Raw genomic sequence first — 21,914 nt, forward strand, 5'->3', positions numbered from 1 at the left:
TTACTTGCACTAACATCCTCCATACTCGTTGCCCTATTACGGGATGGTATAGTGGTGGACCAGAAGGCAAGTAGAACCAAGGGAAGCAATCCTTAGACTAGAACGAAAGAAGGATGTCAACTTAAGGATCCCTTTCAACTCTAAATGATTAAAATTCACCGTAACCAATAATCGTACAGCGACTTTTCGGAATTAGGACTAGACCTCAAGAACTTCAAATCCACTTGCAAATAAGAAATTTATCATGTAATTCACCTCCAAATAAAATTACCCAACCTAAGGCAAAAATCGCAGCTTCTTGCAAAAATTAGAATTTTATCTCCTACAAAATTCTGTTCTCACAAAAGTCGGCTCCCACAAAATTTGGTTCCACAAAATTCAGCCCCCACAAATTTTGCCTTTCACAAAATTCGCCAAGCAAAAAGAGTGCAGATCTGCTCGTGCAAGATTGCCAACACCTGAAAAGGAGAAGTGAGAAGTGAGGAGGAAACGGGAGAGAGGCCTCCTCTTATACCCAACTTTCTTACTCCCCCCAAGCTAGCCGACTTGGACCTTGGAAGCAAGAAAAACAATAATTAATGCAAAATTATGGCCCACAATTAAATACTTATCTAAAATTTAATATTGCCAAAATGAAAATTGCTTTTTAAAAAAATTTGCCAATTAGCTCCAAATTGCAAAAAGAAATTAAATAATGCCTTGGGGTGTTAAATATTTCCATTTAATGAGGATTTAATAATTAATACGTCATTAAAATTGGATTTTGGCTAACCAAAAGCCATTTTTCAATATTAAATTACCAATTTCATTAAAGGCAAAAGTTTTTCAAGGCAATTTTAATCTATTAAAGCCAATTTTTTTGCAATTTTTACCCAAATCGATTTTGCTATGCCAATTATAAATTTTTTAAAGAAAAATAAAATAAAATTGCATCTAGAGCCAAAAATCGATTTTTGCAATTTAGCCTAATTTCTACAAAATTAAAATTTTCACCAAAGCAAAATTTGAGATTTTCCAAAACTTAAGTCTAACAAAATTTTTTCCTTTTCAAAGATTATTCAAATTTACACAATTATATCTGGATTTTCAAAAGAAAACGTCTAAGTACAAATTTGCAATTTTATCTTGCCAAATATTGCTCTTTTGAAATTTGTTTGGCCTAAAGATGAAATTGGTGGCTCTGAAAAATCAAGTAAAAAAAAAAACCGGGTGAAAATAAGCTAAGTCTCTCCCACTGGCTTGAAGGTGTCCAAGGCTCAAAATTCTCGAAAAATCAAAATTGTTGGACAATCCAAAAATTTGTCGAGGCGATCAAAAAAAAGGGGGGTCCCCAAAAATTTTGGGGCGATGGTGTGAAAACCTCACAACAGGTACAATATAAGTTTGATTCGCGTTAGAATTTGTAGAAACTTTACAGGGAGTAGTGAAGGAGTCCAAGAGCTTTCATGTCGAAATCAACTACTAGATCCTGTTTGCATTTTACTATAAGATGTTCTTCACATGTTATTAGTAAATCATCAACATATAATACAAGAACAATCATATCACCATCAAATATTTTGAAATATATATTAGGATCAGCTTCATTTTTGGAGTATCCTAATTTTGAAAGGTCACTGTCTATTCTTTCGTACCAAGCCCTGGGGGCTTGTTTAAGACCACATAGTGCTTTCTTCAGTCTTCACACACAGGAAGCTTTCTCATGGGTGACAAATCCTTTTGGTTGTTCTATGTACACTTCTTTGATTATGCCATTTAGAAATGCAGTTTTAACATCCATTTGGTGTATTTTCCACCCTTTGGAGGTTGCAATGGCTATGATGGTTCTGACAGATGTGTCTCACGCAACTGGAACAAAGGTTTCTTCATAATTTGTTCCAACCTTTTGAGAAAATCCCTGACATACAAATCTGGCTTTGTATTTTTCAATACTACCATCCAGTGCATGTTTGATTTTGAATAACCACTTGGAGGAGACAACCAATTTATCTTTAGGTTTGGTTACAACATCCCATACATCATTTTTTAGTATGGATTGATATTCTTCAATCATTGCATCTTTCGAATGTTGACATGATAATGCTTCTTCAACACTTGAAGGTTTTGATTTAATGAGTTCGGAAACTAGAGCAACATAGCGTGAGTAGCTTCTCGTTCTTTTGCTTTCTCTGAAAACTACTTCATGTTCTACTTGATTTTCTTGAATCATCTTTCTTGCCCAAAGTGACCTCTTCTTATTATCAGGGTTTTCAATATTTCTTGTAATAGGAAAAGGTGATTCATTTCCTTCAGAATTATTCTCCCTTTAATTCTCAATTGTGGGATACTCATCTAATTCACTGGTTGGTTCTATGTTTGATTCATCAATGTTCTTTGAGAGATTAAATGCAGTGTCTTCTTCAAATTTTATATCTCTACTGATTTCAATGGTTCTCTATTCAGTAATATAGACCTTGTAAACTTTGGATGATTCATTGTATCTTATAAATATAGCTTTCTTTCCGGATTGTTCAAGTTTAGTTCTCTTTTCTTTAGGAATGTGTATGTATACAGGGGCATCAAAGATTCTTAGATGACTTAAGTTAAGTTTGGTTCCTGTAAATACTTCATCAGGAGTTGTGTTCTCTAAGATTGAGTGCGGACATCTATTTTAAATGTAAACTGTGGTGTTGGATCCTTTAGCCCAGAATGATATGTGTGGATACTTTGGTCATGCATCACAGCTTTGGCAGATTCTATAATAGATTTGTTTTTTCCTTTTGGCAACTCTATTTTGTTGAGGATTATATGGCACAGAAAACTTCCTCTTAATCCCAACAGAGGTGCAAAATTCTTTGAAGTTTCCAAAAATGTATTCATCCCCATTGCCAGATCTTAGGGTTTTGATTTTCTTCCTAGTTTGATTTTCAACTAGAGCCTTGAATTCTTTGAATTTGGATAATGCTTTACTTGATTCCTTAAGCTTTAAGAAGTAAATCCAAGATTTTCTAGAGAAACCATCTATAAAATTACATAGTAAAGACACCCATTTAGGGAAGGGATTGACATAGGACCACACATGTCAGTATGGATAAGTTCAAGTATGGTTTTGGATTTATGTTCACTTTTGGGAAAAGATCCTTTGGTATTTTTTCCCAAGGCACATCCTTTACATGTTCTAGTATGATCAGCTTTGAGGTTAGGTAGGCCTGTTACACTTCTTTCTATAGATGGTAAGACACAAAAATGAAGATCTGCCAGTCTTCTATGCCAGATTTCATTAGATTTTGAAATTTCATGATTCAAGACTAGATTTTGATGGTTACAAAGTTTATACAGGCTTCCATCTGTGAGTACAATGGTGATAGCATTCTTGATTTTGGAGTTCTTGGGCCAGGATAGAACTTTATCTTCTTGAAATGCGATGCGATACCCTTGATCTGCAAGGCTAGATATTGAAACTAAGTTTCTTTTTATGCCAGGTACAAATAATACATTCTTTAGCGGAATAGGGATTCCTGTTTTTAGTTCTATTTAGCAAGATCCAATTCCTTTTACTGGATATGTAGAATTATCCCCAATAGTTACTTCTTTAGAGGAGTAATCTTCAAATGTTTTGATTTTGTCTAAAAATCCTGTTATATGACGAGATGTCCCACCGTCTATTATCCATGTATTTTTGTTGGAGTTTAGTTCACTTGAGAGAGCTAAATAGAATGCTAAATTTTCAGCCTTGACTTTTGCTAGAGCAACTTGAATTTTCTTCCGTTCTGGGCAGACTTTGTAAGTGTGACCAAATTTATCACATTTGTAACATTGTACTTTGGACCAGTCACTTTTCTTGTATGATTGGTTTCCTTTTCCTCTTTTCCGTTTGAATTGACCCTTCTTTCCCTTATTGTTTGTATTAGTTTGCAGAGCTTGAATTTCTTCCTCTTGTTATGTACTGATTCCTCTTGAGATTAGTCTCGACTCCTCTTGAGTACATTCTTTTTTGAGTTGCTCAAAATTTGGTGGTTCAGGTCGAGAGCTCAATCCACAGATAAAGGTTTCCTAGGATAAAGGTAAACCTTTTACAGCAATTAGGCATAGTTCTTTATTGTCTTCTTGATTTCCAATCATAGCAAGTTGATCTTTTAATTATGCAATTCGAGAAAAATATGATGTATTAGACTCTATTTTTCATTTTGATGTATAGTAGTTGTTGCATCAATGTTAGCAGTCTACTGGTATTATTAATTTCGAATGTATTTTTAATAGTGGTGAACATCTCATATGCTGTGAGACTTGATATTGATGGGAGTATATGATCTTTGACAGAATCTATAATGATCTTCATAGCATTATTATTATGTCTTCTCCAGATCGTTTTGTCAGGATCACTTTCAGGTATTGACTTATTTTCTTCTACGTATCCTTCTAATTCCTTTTCTCAAAGAATAATCATTATTCGTGATTTCCATGATGCAAAGTTGGAGGCACCTTCAAGTCTATCTTCTAGTCTTACATGATTCACCATTGTTGCTGATTTGATATAATTTAATGAATCTGAAATCTAATTGAACTGAATGTTTTGCTCTATCAATTAAGCTCTGATACCATGTTAATGTGTACAGGATCCCTGATAGCAATGAATGTAAGATACAGATATTATCTTGATATATTCAAAATAGATCTGAAGATGACTGTTATTTATAATGTTGCAGTAACCAATATATATTATTATATATTCAATGCTGATGTCTTGAAACTGATTTTATAACTTCTGCAAGAGATATTCAATACGTTATTATTTCTGTATGTTTCCCTCGGCTGCAATTTGGTATTAAAAAGGGAGGAAAGTCATGTCTCCATAGAGACATGACTCTACGTGGCCACGCAGAGTCATGTCCCTACGTGGACATGCCCTTTCCTTTAACTAATACTGCCGACACTTATTATTCGCAGCCTTTAACAATATGCCCGATAGTATAAAGGGAAGCTCGATTCATAATTTGGTTTTATATTATATATGTGTGTGCATGTGTGCGTGCGTGTGTGTGGATGTAATTTAATTACATATACTCACAATGATATGTACTTCAATTCGACTGAAGCTACATTTTAACAACCATTGTAACCACTTTTCTGTTCTAGCATGGATGGAATTACCTGTGCTCCAGAAACCAACGCTTATCCTTTGCTCAATAATTTCTCTAGACCAATTTTTAAATAGGTTTCCTAATAAGCGTGCACAGTGTTTTACTTTGAACCATTAATCTTACCAGCTCAAAATCAAAATGTGTAGGGTGGCCGATACAAGATTTCAATGGTTTACGTATCCTTACTTGAGACTGTTCCATACTCTTCAATCTTCTTTTACTGGCAACAATAAAAATATACATGCTACTGTTAAACCATAATAATACAGAGATGACAAAGGATCACCTCATTAGTTTTGGTCTATGGATACACCATTCAGGATACATAGTATTACTTCACAACTGTGGAAGCAGACACTAACATGAACAGAACAAATACAAACTTCACCAAAGAGATTAATTGATCTGCATTGTTGGATCTCTCTTCAGAAAGCCTATTGCAGTGGAAGGAATTTGATCTTGGATTGTGTTGGTACAAGCACCTCCCAAAATTATTAAAGAAAAACTTGTAAGACAAACAAAGATCATATTGCACCTGAAAGAACACTAATAAAAAGGAGCAGGACATTGACCTTATTTCAAAGACCTATTGAAAGCTTAAGCACTGTTCAATTTTCCTTCTCGAATTAAGAACAAATATGAAAAGAAAAAAAGTGTTGTACATACCTTGACTTTAGGAAGCAGCCTGTCTGATTCAATGTGAGAAATGCATCTACAGGGAATCTATTGATTGTTGATTGGAATTCTAGAGCAGTAGACAGGCAGCAGGCATCCCATACCATGAGATTTAATGGCAATATTGGGTTTAGTTCAAATGAAAATTTCTTGTCGATTATGGTATTGGAGTGGAGGATTTTGTTGAATACAGGATGTAATTGCAGCACCATGCACTCTTCAATCTCCACTAAAATATAGGATGTGATTGCTTCGCTTTCTGTTTTCCTGGATGGGGCAGGACTGCCAATTTCAGTCCTCTACTTGCTATTTGAGTGGATCATGCATGTCTCCACATTCTGTATGCTACTATGCAGGTCTATCAGTGTTATATATATATGATGCAAAACTTTATAACAATATTAATGATTTGATGTGTTGCCTTCTAGGAAAATTGTGTGTAATATGCATAATAGCGTGCATATAATTTTGTAGAAAACTGTTTAATTTTGTGCTAGATGACATTTAATTCACTAGGATTTTTTCTGAAGTTCAGAAATCAAAACTCATCAATTAGAATGCTGCAGATCAGTTGTATTTGACAAAAGAAAAATATATAAACTTTAAAAAACTGGAGTAATTTATTCATTTACAAACTTCCAAACAGATTAACACAAAAGATGAATCTAAGTATATCCCTGGATATGGCAAGGACTAGTAAAACTATCCTATTTATTCATTGTATTATATTGAATGTCTAGCTTAATGAAATGATCAAGGTCAAATAGTTATGTCAGAAATGGAGAATCTTAAACAAATAATTATTAAAGAAAATCAACTTTCTGAATTAGAGTAGGTTCATGCTCTCCATATTAATCAGTAAAAATAGTTAGCATAAAATATATATTTCGCATCTAAACTAAATCCCCTCGCTGCAATAAGGTATGCTGTAGCTGCTGTTGGGACTGCAATTTTTTTTCCAGTGTTTTCGTACTTTTTCTTTGTTGGAAAGGGTTTACTTGTTCGAACCACCAACAGCTCCAAGGGGCATGCAGCACAATTGTGGCATTAACAGTTATGCAGTGCATTTACCACCCACTCTTAAATCTTATAAATGGAGTCCAAGCTCGCAGCATGCTAAGTTAAGCCAATCCATAACCTCACATAGATTTACCCCCAAAAATAAACCACATGAGAGAGTCTGCCTCATCCTAGAAAATAGCCAAGACCGCAAACAATATTAGACAAGAACAATTCTAATCATAACAATAATGACCAAAATCAGTAAAGTAATTCCTCCATGATGCAGCCCTCTTCCATCTCTAGTAAGTGCTGCATGAATCCACTATTTAGGTCTGGAAATGAAGAAGAGTGGAGTAGGGTATCAACTTTGTGGGTCTTTTTCATTTTTTGTAGGGTATTTTATTATTGAGTTTCCAGTTCCTTCAAATTAAATCTGTACAACTCCACTAGAACTCACTTGACACGGGGTATCTCGAGAGTCCCAAAAATAGGAGTCAACGATTTTCGATGGAAAGGAGGATAATAAAGTTAAGTGCATGTTTTTATTAGAGGCCTCTCTGTAACAAGAATATTCTTCTAGTCCGAGCTGGTGAGATGAGGCCCAAGGCTCAAGCATTACCCTGTACGTTTTATATCCATGTTGAAAACTCAGCTGCTAAGAACATCTCTTTCATAGATTATGTATGGCTTGCCCGAGAGTGCAACCAGGTAATGAGTTGCTATTGATTCATCCTATAATAATGACAAAAAAAAACATTAGTTCATACACCCACATGTATAAGGAGATGTGAGACACAACAAACAAAATGCCAAATTATGAAAAGAAATGGGAAAGAAACTAGAAGATAGGATCTAAACTTGAATTACTGAAATATAAAACAAAGCCTAAAAATAGGAAAACATGTATGGCATAGTTAAACATCCAAATTCATGGAGAGATAAGAAAGTTAGAAGATGATAGTTCTGAAGATGAAAATAAACAAAGCTTAGAAATAGGAAGACCTGTGATGTCTTAAAATACCAAATTGTAGAAAGAAATATGAAAGTAAGAGTTCATGCAAAATCTCTAAGCATAGTTTAGAAGGCAAATGGTTTTGCAGTAAAAAATGTCACACAAATCCACCAACAAATCAATATAGATATACTACATTTATTATAGCAAATATAAAATTGGCATGGAGTCAAATATAAAATATCGTTGACACAACAAATAGAGAAACTGTGGTTTCCCTATGAACCCCATAAACAAGCCAATAAATATAGTTGACATGTCATGTTCACCCTTGCATAAAATCTTAGGATAATCATTGTCATGTAACAGCTTGAGCTGATACATGCAACCTTCATACAGAGACTGCAACAAAAGTTTAAAAAAGAAAGCCAAATGCATCGTTAGGACCAATGATGCTACCAGTTGATGAATGCATGTATAGGTTGTTGCTATCATCCATTTTTTTTACTCACAGTTTAATCATCTGCAAATACCTATGTTGGGAATAGCAAAACTTGATGTAAGCCTGCAAATGAAATATCAAATCTTGCTGTTAACCTGTGAATGTAATCTAGCACCCTAAAGCTGACACCAGTTTTTTCCCTTCCCTTTTTTCCCTATTTGGAATTTCAGACATAAAACTTTATAGTTTTCTGAATATTTGCAAAGGGAGCCTTATTTTGGATGGTTTATAACTAAATATAATATGATCTTTGAAATGTAACTCATAATCATATGCAGAATAGTAAACAGAAACAACATGGATTAATCTTAATTTTCAACTCTTGTTACTACATTAACAAAGAATTATTGTTTAAACTTTTGACTTGAGAAATTTTCTTCAGCAATCCAGGAACTTAACAACCAAAATGAAATCAGTCGAACAGTATGTGCTTGTATTAATCAACCACAAAGGAAACTTCCTTAAATCTCAAATACCAAGATCTCACACAACTTTCTGAGGAGCAATACACTGAAAAAACCCAACAAGAAATGTATAAAAATGAGTGGGATATCACTCGATACTGTACCAATATTCCTCCACAACCTACCTTGTTTTAACTGACTGTTAGCTTCAAGTCCCTTCACAGGTAGTAATGATAGTTCCTGGCCTCCAGTTCACATACACCAGGAAAAAAAACCCTCAGTCAATGAATCTCTTGTAATGAGGAACCTCATATTCATTTAACCACTTCCCCATCATGAGAAATTGCAAGAAACCACCCAGTCTCCAAACACAGAGCATTCCCTCTAAGCAACCAGCTGTCCTGGACCCATTCTCCTTCGGTACAGATTGATTAGAACTGTTCGAACATCATCAAGACTTTGCATCACTTTCAGAGTGGTATTTTTCAAAGACTCATAGTAGACCATTCAATTATTTCCTTCAATAGTTTGATATATGAGACCAGATTAAAATGAACTGCCACACACAGTCACACGTGCTATGTTCACAGCTTTCAATTCAAACTTTCGTTGTGCATACCTTAACTATCCACTGTCACCCAAATATTCACAGTGAAAACCCTTGCTTCCTTGGTGCCACATTTTTTTATTAATGACATGGCAGCACTCAATGCGCATGGAATCTTATCAATGCAATAACTCTGGATTTCAGGCTGACACAGTAGTGTTAACACACCCCTCTCCCAATTCTCACTGAAAGATTCAATAATTTGATTTCAAGGCATACATAGCCAAATTGTAACATTGTCTTCATTTTTTCAAATATCCAAACAACTGACTATTTTATAAAATTATCTCGAGAGAATATTTCAACTCTGAAGATAATGCTCCTCTGAAGAGTTTACATTCTCTAGAACCTGAAACAATCTGGAAATCTGGAAATTTCCTTTCCAATTTAGAATTTCCAGTCCCCCTTGATTGAAACTTCCCATTACCTTTTACCTGACTTCCAAATGTAACTGCCAGGAACTCTTTAAATTCCTTTATTACATTATAATTTTCCCCTTAGCTTACATGAGACAAAAAAAATTCAGCCCTTTTAAAAATTCATAAAGTGCAAGTGAAATATTTAAAATTTAATTAAATGCGAATAAGGGGACAACTCAGCATTTAATTAAAAATTATATTACTAGTCTCATTAATTAGGGAGGGACATTACAGTGAAGGACTCAAGGGACTGTTGGAATCACAGTTCAAGGGTTATTTGTGGCCTTCATAGAGCCCAATTCATTAAATGATTAAATAAAATTCAGAGGAACCCACACATAAATATATACTTGATACAGCTTGAGCTGTGCTTTACCCAATTCATTTGAATCACATTCAATCTCTACTGTATGGCCAGTACCCACTTTTAATACGTACTGTATGCTGCTCATGCTCTAATAGACTAATACCCTTGTTTGGATGGATCCCTGTGTTCTCCAATGAGCCTTGAATACCAGCAATATCTTTGAGACACGGGGCAACTGCAAAAATAATCATGTTGTTGAGCATGTGCCATGTTTCTCTCATTCATAGTGCCAAAATTGATCTCGTTGCTGCTGGATATGCAAGGGATTCCCATTTCAAGCTCTTAATTCTCAGATCACTTACCTATATGCATAAATCCCAATTATTATCTTAGGCTGCAAAATAAATCTATGCTGGGAACTAACAGAACTTGATGTTAGCCTTTGAAGAAGACCTGTCTTGTTATTAGGCAGCAGTGCAGCAGCAAAATATCCTTATTAACTTAAAATATCCTGTGAGCTTGTAGCATGTTTCTCTCATATGTTGCTAAAGCAGCTCTCCCTTGTTGCTGGGATATGCCAGTGCTCCCCATCTTAAGCTCATCTCATTTCTTGGATCACCTATCTGCATGCATGAAACTCAAATGTTACTTCACATTACAAAAGAAATTGATGTTGGGAATAGCCATCCTCATGCAAACCTGTGAAAAGCAATAGGAAATATTGGGATCACAGACAGAATGGTAACTGCAATTTTCATAATATGGCCATAAAGTTTAAACTATGTATTGAAAAATCAGATTCAGGCTTTGTGGAAGGATAGCAGCATCCATTTGATGTATCACAATAAAATGCTGGCCACTGTAACATTACACTGACAATCACATAAGCTTCAATATCTAAATTAAAATATATGAATAGGTGGAAATTGCTTCAAATTGCTCAGGCATTAAAAGACAGATTATTGTTGTTTTTATTTTAATTCTGTTCTTAAGTGCTCGTTTTGAGCTATTATGAAGAGGGGACAGTTTTAAAGATAAAGACAGCGAATTTTAACCAGAGATCGAATTCTGTCGGGAGAATAAGCAGGCTGTGGAGGCACCCTGAACCAAGGGCTTCAGTATTCTTCCCTTATTTGTATCAATAAACAGCAGTAAATCCTCCATCAGTTATGTAATTAGTTGCACCAAGAAAATGAAGCGTATTGAAAGGGAAGCTTTAAAAGGGTTTGTTAGCATTTCATATATTTCAACAATAATTATATCTTATTATTTAATTTCATAGATTTCAGTTTTAGGGTTATAAATGTTAGATTCATCACCCTATATAAATGGTTTTTCATAGCTTGCATTCCTTTCGTGTCATCTAATTATTTTATAGATTATTGTTAGGATCATTTAAGTTCTGTATGCATAATTATTCGGTTACTTGTTTTTCATCCAGAATCTAAATTCACACAGTTTAAAAAGTGACAAGTTGTATGTGCCATTCAATATGGATATTGGGTTGAATAGAAGGTACAGTGGGAATGAAACAGATGATTTGACAGTGCTTTATAAATCCTGTGATGATTGATGGTGTGATGGTATCATGGAGCAGCACGGTAATGTTTATTTCCTTCTGTAAAAAGCTTAGTCACCAATTTGGGATATGAATCTGATTTGGGCATGTGAATCAGATTCATGGATTCGTATTTTTAATTTTTTCCATTATGATTCGTGAGTACAAATATATACATTATATCTATGCATTATATATATTTATTCCAAGTTTGGCCTATGGGTCCTCGGGGATTTATGACGGATTCATGTGGATTCGCGAGGATCTGCGTGGATTCGTGATGGATTTGTGCAGGGTTCGGATTTGACCTTGTGGATTTGTCCAGATTGGTGGTCTGCAGATCCAGACGAATCCAGAGTCCAAAACAAGGATCCTGCCCGGATCCAGATCAGACCTGGACCTGATTCTGGCCTCCCGGGCACAAATCCGGTACCTAGGGTAAAAAGCCATTATTTGGTTTGCCGATGCACAGAAGTTTCTGTTTTCTATAATTGTTCAGGGGTAGATTGGCATTTAACGCATTGATCAAAGGAGATACAAGAAATGGCCTGCTACAGATATGCAATTTATGTTAAATGTTTTTTCTTTTTGAATTATGTTATCGTTGATTGGTATAATAACTTTTAAGTAAATAAATTAGTTTCATGATATCTCTTGGTATTTCAACCAAGGAAACAGCTTATTAAAAAGAACTCGGACAGAAAATGGCGTACCAGCCAAAATATCACAACCTTGCACCTTTTTCCTCTTTCCTATGCCGAGGCCGCTAGTAAGAGAATATTGGAAATGCAATGGAGTTTTCTGGATCTTGTCTTCAATCTGCATAGATTATGTTTGCACATCAATCATACCACACCATGAATTTTATTGATTTAAAACCCAGGATAAGAAGTGAGATCATCAGTCAGGTTAATAACTTTACCATGTGCTGATTTTTCGAAAAATTCTTATCATCTGTATCATTGCTTGTTACCAATTTTCTTTACCAGATCAATGCTATCATCTCTATCTACATTAATTTCGTTGGCATCATTGTTTGTATGGGTGGATAGGAGGCAGTTCAATTCCTTTAAAACTCTGTTGTTGTTTCTATGCCCCATCACTTCATTTTTTATTACAATCCACCTAATGCATGTAGACTTTACTTTATCCTATCACCATCCCTAAGATTTTTCATAAATGGATGACTATATATAAACACATGCAGTTGATGACCAACACTGTTTTCCCTGTTTCCAAAAATGTTCATGCAGTCGGTGACAAATCTCACCATCTTCTCTTAATATGCTGATTACAAAAGATTCATAATTGGCAGAAAAGTCAACCATACACTTATTAAACTTTAGATGCAGGCATAATATAATTCCTGTATATCTGATTCTATGCTTAACTGAAGGAAGGCAAATCTAAACATGCTCTACTTCTTCACTTTGACCTACTATTTTGGACTTCATTTTATATTTGAAGCACTTTGGAACTTTACTCGCACCAAGACTAATTTCCTGCAATGTGGGAATTTCCTTTGTTCCCGAGTTTATGGAACTGAAAATATTTGTTTAGTAGTTCAAAAGTTGATAGTTTAAAGAAACAAAATAGAGATGAGACAATCTTCATCCAGCTATAAAAATTGATTACAGAGGCTGGACAATGATTCAGATACAACTCTTCCAAGGAGTGTAGCTGTTCAACTTTCTTTAGGCCTTTTGAGATTGTTTCACCTAGCTAAATTCAGTTCTTTTAAAAATCTCAAACAACTCAATCCTGAGTACTCAACAGCTGCCCACTGTTGCATATAACGAGGATCTCCAGCTTTTCCAAATGGGACAAATCACCTACTTTTCTTAACTGAGGACAGTCACCAATATTTATTTCAACTAGCCCTTGTGGAAGAATGGGTAGCTCCAGTAAATTTTGGCATTGGTGTAGGGTCAACTTTTTCAGCCTAACATGAAAATTGATGCTTCATGGCAGTCAATAAACTATATTATGTTCCAAATTTGGGCATTCCAGTGACTGCAAATCTCCAGATCACCTCTGTGATCTTTTACATTTCTCTGCTTCTAAGCTCACTAAAGATCTTAGTCCTGAGAATTCACCCTGAAGTTTAGATATGCAAAAGCATTTGAAGTTATCCAGAATAGAAATTTGATAGTTTTGGAAGCTTAAACAGTTTACGTCATTTATCTCGAGAGCTTACAATGTTACGTAGCTCTTCTGGCAGCTTCTCTATACTTATGCATTAATGCATGTCCAGTGAGAGTAAAGATTTTAGCTCCCCTCTTGACCTAGTCAAATTTGTCAAACTACTGCAATAACCTATGTCCGAAGAACTTAAAGATTTGAGCTCAACAATATCCCATGGAAAATTCTGTAACTCACTGCAGCCATTCAGAAGCATATATTTCAAGTGTATGAGGCTCCCAATTCGAGGAAGTTCCATTAGACTCCAACAGATGTTCATTACTAATTCTTTCACGCAGACCAGCCTTCCAATTTCTACTGGCAAATGAGATATTTTTTTTCATTCTTTCATCCACAAACTAGACATGCATTTTACTTAACCTATTGATGCCGGTAGTGCAGTTAGGCTGTGATATTTGCTGATGTCCGAATATGTTAGATATTTTATTTAGACACAGGCAAGCATCTCAACAAAATGAACTTTGTCAAATTTACAAATGGGAGATCAGGCAGGTATTGTATTTCAATTGAGGACAGATCAGTGTCTCAAGGAGTTTGAGCTCTCTAAGATAGCCAGAGAAGACTTTTATGCCATAACAGCAAGATAGGTGAAGATGCTGAAGTCAATTGAGCTTTGTTACACCATCCAAAAGCTGTAAGTTCTCCTGTTGTGACCTTTTCACTCCATTGCTCCTTCTCAAATGGGGACCCCCTCTTTTTGCTTGTTAGGTTTAGGGTTTTGGTAGTAAAGTGTCAGTTATGATACTTAGTTTCTGGATTAGATTGTGTAAAGATTTTTGCCATCAACGTTTCGAAATACACTACGTGATTCATCATCAGGATGAGAGAGCAAGAGATGCAAAAATAATGTAAGTTGCATCTCTTGCTCTCTCATCTTGATGATGGATCACGTAGTGTGATTCAAAACGTTGATGGCAAAAATCTTTACACAATCTAATCCAGAAACTAAGTATCATAACTGTTATGGATTGTGGAAATCTGATCGCGTTAGTAAAGTGTCAATTTTTAAGCTTCAAAGATCAAGGAAAGGTCAAAATCTCCTAGCCATCAAGGTTAAAGTTGAAAAATTGTGAAGCCCTAGGGGAAATTTCCAAAGTGTTAGGATGTTTTGCTTAGACAATTGGTCTTCAATGTGTATCAATGCCCTATTTCACCTGTGAATCTGGACTTAAATGATGAAATCTTGCAAGAAAAGTTTAAAGTCCCTACGAGGATCAAATTTCTACCAAATTTGGACTTAAAGGCCTTTTGGAAATCAATTTACCACTAAGTCTTAATGAAAGGTCCATATGGAGGTTGATTTTCCACTCCTAGAAAGTGAGAATGAACGAAATTCAGGTTGAAAAGGCCCTTAGTCCCCACGGAGGTTGATTTTCTACTCTAGGATATAAAATTCAGGGACAAAACACTAAAAGTTGCTATAAGGGTCATTTTTCCACAGGGTAGACACTTGGAAAAAATTGGTAAAGAGTTGAGGTGGAAAATCCCTATGGATAGGCAATCTCCACTTTGTCCTTACGAAGATCGATTGTCCACTTTGTCCTTATGGATCGTGAATTTCCACTTTACATGATACAGACCAAGTTTGTTCCTATGGATGAGGAGTTTCCACCTGTCCCTAGGCACATAGAATTTCCGTGTGTCCTTAGAGGGGTCAAATTTCCCCTTAGGATCAAAATGAGCAATTTCCACTTGTCCCAATCGACCCTTCACAATGACAAATTTTGCCTACCTTGTGCCAATCAATGAGGACATGTGGCAGGGGGTTTCCAAATAGACTCAACTTTTGATTTCGGGTTGCCAACTAGGCCAGCTGAAGAGGCGGCAAAAGAAATTAAGACTGAAGTGAACGTATTAATTCCTCTCCCCTATACATTTTTTTTTTTTCGAAATTATAAAATTTTCATTTAGTGCTTGTATTATTCCATTTTTATGTAGATTTTTTACAATTTTGCAGGCAATGCATGTTAACAATTTCCTTTTAAAATTTGAAGTCCATCCTTCCTGATCGTTTAGTTCTTGAATATCACTTTCAATACAAGTATTTCTGGTGAAAGATGGATTCCATCAGACTTTAAACTATTAGTTTAACATTTGGGCACATGATCTCCAAGGACTTTTTTTTGGTCCTAATTATTGAGGGATTTTTTGGTCTATGCTAAATATTCAGGACTGTTAGTTTTATAGTTTTAATTCTCTATCAAGATTAAGCTATGCAAGGACAAGTGTTTTCTTGTGTGATTTTCAATCCCCTCATAACTTACTGTGCTTATTATATAATCTGTGTTGTATCGTTTGCTCATTAATATATGTTCTTTTGTTCTCTTTTGAATAACAGTGTGTGAAATCTGTATTGTGCATAAGTACCAGACAGTTAGGAGATCTGATGGCCTAGGGTGGGCATCAGGAGGTAAAAGACCCAGGTTTGAACTTTGGTTGTTTTTCCCCTGAATTTCTTGAAGGAAGAAAGTACCTCTCCCCATATAATCTTATAAGGAAAGGCACATGTACCTAAAAGAGTTTGTTTCGGGTTATAAATTGGCCTTGTGCTGTCATCTCTTATAGTTGAAATTTTCATTTGAGCATAAGAACTGAATATTTTTGAAAATTGTGAATATCTTCTACAGACATATATATTAGTAGTACAATATTTTTTTACCTTCATTGGTTTTTAACACCAAAAAACAAGCTAGATTTATTAAAGACAGCTTCACAATTGATTATATCAGGTGTAGATTGAGGCAGTGATGTGTTGAATGTTTGATTCATATGAAAGTTTGGAACCAATCCTATTGAGGATAACAAGTTATCATTTTATATCCGTCTGTTAAACAACATGAAGAATAGTGATATCAAGAGCTTAAACTTAGATCATTGTAAAACTTCTTGTGCTGGCTTGATTGAAATTTAGTTGCTCAAGTGATTGTTTTATGGGACTAATGTTTTCCCTGATCTGGAATGTTAGGAGTTATTGAAGGCATCGCCTAGATTTTTGGATATTTATGAGAGGAAATGTTTTGGCTGTTTTAGGATTTTTATTGGTGATTCAAGCTTACACTTATAGATAAAGTAGTTGAAACATTAGCAACTCTACTTTCACAATGTTCTTATGTGGGAGTGAAATTGTATTCTTTACGTGGATTTGTGGAGCCTGCTTCCCTAAAGTTCCACTGAATGATGTTGACGACTCCCCAAACTTCAAATGGGGCTTTGATGCAAGTAATTTTACACTATCGCTTTTTAGGTGCCCAATATTGAAATGTATTGCTCAATGTTACCAGAGTAATTTAAAATTGAGTTTATGCTCACTGCCATTTGACTCTAAATCTTTAGCCTACCACTTATTCTTGGTATTTTATGATAATCATTTAACAAGTCTTCTACCATGCCACCAGATTTTAATATAACACATCATGAAAATTTTATAAATAAAAGTTATATCTAAACTAGTACTTTGATAAAAGTTTCCTTGAAAATTTAGGGTTGTCATAAATATCTTTCTGACAGTCATGGCTGATATTTTGCTTCCTAGGTATCTGTCGCGAAAGATTATGTTTATGAAGCTCCTAGGATTTTTATATCTAATGTCACCATCAATGCTCACAATAAAACAAATGGGTTATGGTTGGTACTTGTTAAATCATCCTTTCCTAACATTAGTTTGATGTACTTCTCTAGTTGGTATGTCATTCGGATTGATTAATGTTGGCAAAATTGGTTGGATTTTATAACGTAGATCCAGTCAGATATTATTAGGTTAATAAAATATTCATCTCATTCCAAATGGACTTTATAAGGTAATAAATGAAGGTAAGCTTTTAAATGACATTGCAATATATCATCTTTTTTCAACATTACTTTAAGGTTTATATGTGTATTTACTATCCATGCTACTAATATGACGTTCCCTCATCAAATGGACTATGAGAGAAGCCGCTGTGTTCATTTCCAACCTTACCATTGCTACATACCACATTGGTGGAATTTGAATGATCTTAGTGAAATCAAATTTGCCTGTTGTAATCGCCCCTATTCTGCATTTAGAATTATCCTCTGTCATTTTCTGAATCTTCCTAGAGGATTTTAAAATTTCTTTTACGGCAGGGCCTTCTTCCTCCTTTGACTTATTTGTGGTTGCATCCTTATCTATCGAGTAGTCTAGGGGAGAGAGTTCCTTCACCAAGTAGCTTGTATGTTTGGTCTACACTTTGCCAATTGAGTATTTTGTAAACATCTCCAACTTCTAAAAGGAATGCCTATATTCCAATGGTTATTTCTAGGAGCCCTTAGCCATGTTAAGCAAAACCTCTTTGGGGAAATCTCTCATGGTATCCATCTCTACAAGATTGCAATCATATGTAGTATGAAGAAAATTTAAGGAGGCCTCATTAGCTACCAAAAACTACCAAATGCATTACTTATGCCTCAAAGAAAGATTCAAATCAATATTGTAGAGGAAGATTTGAGAGTCCTACCAATATTAGAATCTTTTTGTAAGCTTTAGTAGTGGGATAAAATGTTGGATGCCAAGGTTTGAGCATTAGCAAGTACTTGCCTTCCCAGCTCTAGTGTTATTCACAAAGAATCTCATTTATGCCATGTTCATTATTAAACACCAAAACAAAAAAAGCACGAGCCACAAGATACATTTGGATATCACCTTTCAGAAGGGGGTCCCAAATTTTTAAAATTCATTTGTGAAGCATATTGAGGCTCAACTAAAACCCTCTTAACCTCCCTATTAAGTTGATCTTTTTGAAATATTGTTCATTTTCAGTAACCCCCTTCACTATCTCTTCCTCCAAATTGATTGAATATGCTTTTGTAAGGCCCCTTCCCTAGTACCTTATTATACATCTTAATAACATGAATATGGTTAGATCTAGGAGGAATAAAGGAGATGAGATGTTATGTTATGTCTCTTGTGAATTACAAATTGTTACTGTACACCTTATGATAGTGCGATCGTATGCTTTGATTGACATTTTTCTTATTAATAATGAACCTAAGATCTTATTAAGACTGATGTATATTTTAGTCATTGCTGTGCTAAGTATCGTGTTCAAAATTACATTAGGTTGATAAGCTAAAACCCTATGGAATAAAAACTTGAGGTGTCGCAACTTAGAAACTATGTCGATGGGTTCATGATATTTTATGACTTATTAGGATAATTGGATTAGATGGTTATTATGGAAAGATGAATCAACACCCACCCTTATGATATTACTAATAGTCATAGATGAAAATTGTTATCAAGATTGGATAAGGGTTGTAATGTAATAAGTTAATTAGTGTGCAAGCAGTATTAGGTGGATATGTTGATATTCAAAAGGACAGATTTTATGGCCCAATAAAATGTACTAGATTTATTCTATGATTGATTTGAAAACTATATGACTATACACATCCCAATTTCCTAACATAATTGATACACCCTATAATGTATTATCTCATAATGATAATGATATACTATTAGTAATCAAACTATACTTAATTGAATCAAAGGATGCTAGTTTTGATTTTTACGTTTAGGAGATTTTGATCCAAGACATGTATTCGGAACTGATTTTCATGTTGGCTGATTTAACATTGTAGATTCAACATTTTATCAATATGACCGGAAATGGATTATGATGTGGTTTAGAATGTTAGTTAGATCATTTGATTAGATAGTAATATTGATATGTAGATTCTGATATTTTAATATCTTAGATGCTCTATATGAAAATGATTAGAAAATAAAAGTTTATTAGAAAATAAAGTTCCTTAGGACAATTGAGTATGTTAATGTGAATTATTCAATATGAAATATGTCATGTATCTATATACATGCATTTTATATGATTTTTCATTGGACTACTGATGCTCGAGTTTAGTGTGCAGGCAATTGAACCATGGAATTTTATTGGGGAAACAAGGCCCAAACTTAATGTGAACACGGTGTAGCCAAGGTGAATCTTTGGAAGATTCAAAGCCTCATTGTGATGTGTTGTGTGTAATAAATACATATTCATGAATGAATGAGGGGCATATCATTGTGATGTGTAATGTGTTTTAATGTGTCACTTGACACTTGTAAATTGTTTGTGTTGATGACATGTCACCTAGGGTTTAAGTCATGGTTGCACTCAACCTTAAACTAATTGCCTTTCAAAAGATTTAAGCAAATCCACTTGGAGAAAGGATAGGATGGGTCAACATCAAGGGAAATTTCGAATTCAAACTTGACAAGGATTTTAGAGGGCCAATAGGTGGTCCCAAAATGCCATTTTTGTGAAAATAAGCTACCCATTTGTTAGCATAACATGTTAGGGGCCTAAATTTGACCATTTAAGTGCTTAGCTAGCCTAGGCGGCCCCTTAACCAATGCATTTTTCCACCAATTCGAAAATTCAGTTGTCCCATCAAGTTCATCCCCATCTCACCTCTAAGTCAAAAATTAACAAATTTGGTAGGGACAAAATTGTAAGAGATGGTTGCTTGATGTTTTTTTTTGCCAAAAAGAGATAGTGGGAGTCTTTTTAGGGGACTTGGACAAACTAGTGGGGTGTTCACCCACTCTCTAAGTTTAGAGACAATTAGATTTTATAAGGAGGAAGGACTAAGGACAAGGGAGCTCTGCAAACAACTTTCACTTTTGCCTTTAACTTGGACCAAGGTTGGTGCCCATGCCCTAACTATCAATGCACTTGCTCAATGATGTTGTTCTTGTTCATTTTGTGTTAAAGTTCATGTAATGTGGTTGTGTGAGATTGTGGGTATGTGCCATTTTTGTGATGGGTTTCTCTTGCATAATTTTTTCCCCTTGTTTTTGTGTGTGTGTGTATGTTAATGGGTGTGAAGGCTTCACTCACCCTTGGGAGGGAAGAGATGCCTTGGGTGAAGGGGTTAGTTGGGCTCAATATTGAAGTTAAGAAATTTTCCTCTTGGAGAGGGTTTTGTTGTTCATAGAGTATAAACTCCATTGAAGCCATATGCCTTGTTTGTTATTATGGGAGGTATAAGTGTATTGATGTGATGAGGATGTATTTTGATAGCTTTGAAGAGGCATTTGTATCACGGGAGGTATAAGTGTATTGATGTTATGAGGAGGATGTATTTTGATAGCCTTGAAGAGGCATTATGCAATTGCAAATGTATATGTGTATATGGATATGGCATTCTCCTCTTAGGAGAGCCCAACTTCACCCATTGTCTCATGATTCCAATGGTGAATCATTGTGTTAAATCTTGGAGGGATTGTATATGTATTGTAATGTTATGTTGTACGCATTGTTAGCTACATGAATGTAGCCCATTTGAGTCTTGTTTCCCCTGCTCCGTGGGTGGCTTCATAGAAGCCTAAGATGGGAGGTGGGCCTCCATGGTTCATGTGTAGATGTTTTTGCAGGTTTTGTGGTCTTGGAACCCAAGAAGAAGCTAGGGTTATTCTCTTGTATTGGTGGAGAGAAAGATATGTCTTGTGTGAAGTATTTTTAAAAGGATGAATCCTTCTTCATGTCGTTGAACATTGTATTTGAAAATACAAAACTTTCATTGATGTTTGTGTTTTGTGTTGAAAGGATAAGATCCTGATTTTATGTATATTTGTGTGAAGGATGGACTCATGGAAGGGATGAAAGAATTTTGTTCTCATCTTATGTATTTCCATTACACGATTTAATACCCTGCTTCTAGTTGCTTTGAAAAGGGTAGGATTGATTTATCATAGTAGACTTAAGTGAGATGTAAAAGAGATTCATCCTAATAGCCATTTTTATTGTTACTCAAGGAAAGTAAATGTCTTGTTAGCATGTTGTTCATTCATTTCGAGAATCAATATACGAATTTGCATCTAAAAAGAAGGTTTATATAAAGAAATTTCATCTACATCAATCCAATGAGCAATAACATTCAAGTTTTATTAGTAAGAGAGAGGGATCCTATAACTCATTAACTTTGTTCATTGCATTACTGGGTCAGATTTATTGTTATTGAGGGATTCAAAATAACTTCACTAAATTAGAGTCCTACATTGACGTGTGAAAACAATATCAAAAGTCTCACAATATCCTAGTGGGAACAAAAGAGTTTGCAACCAAGTAGACAACATAGCATAAACTTTCATAGCAAATACAAGCTACAGATGCATATTTCACTCCCTGTCTTTTGTATGGAGAAATG

At 34.9% G+C, this 21,914-nt stretch overlaps 1 long non-coding RNA gene across 14 annotated transcripts in view; it reads left to right on the top strand.

Moving 5' to 3' along the window:
- LOC149547554 (uncharacterized) overlaps nt 1-21,297 on the top strand; it is a 29,636-nt gene extending 8,339 nt beyond the window's left edge. For 2 of the 14 annotated variants that reach the window (XR_016353884.1, XR_016353883.1), the window contains 3 exons: nt 4,300-4,368; nt 11,430-11,589; nt 11,841-12,196. This is a non-coding gene — a long non-coding RNA (uncharacterized LOC149547554). The other 12 variants (XR_016353887.1, XR_016353886.1, XR_016353888.1 and 9 more) reach the window with 7 other exon arrangements.
- The last annotated feature ends 617 nt before the right edge of the window (nt 21,298-21,914 follow it).

This window comes from Cupressus sempervirens, chromosome 7 (genome assembly GCF_028749045.1).
Source record: "Cupressus sempervirens isolate cs-2001-9-10 chromosome 7, ASM2874904v1, whole genome shotgun sequence".
Taxonomy (NCBI): domain Eukaryota; kingdom Viridiplantae; phylum Streptophyta; class Pinopsida; order Cupressales; family Cupressaceae; genus Cupressus; species Cupressus sempervirens.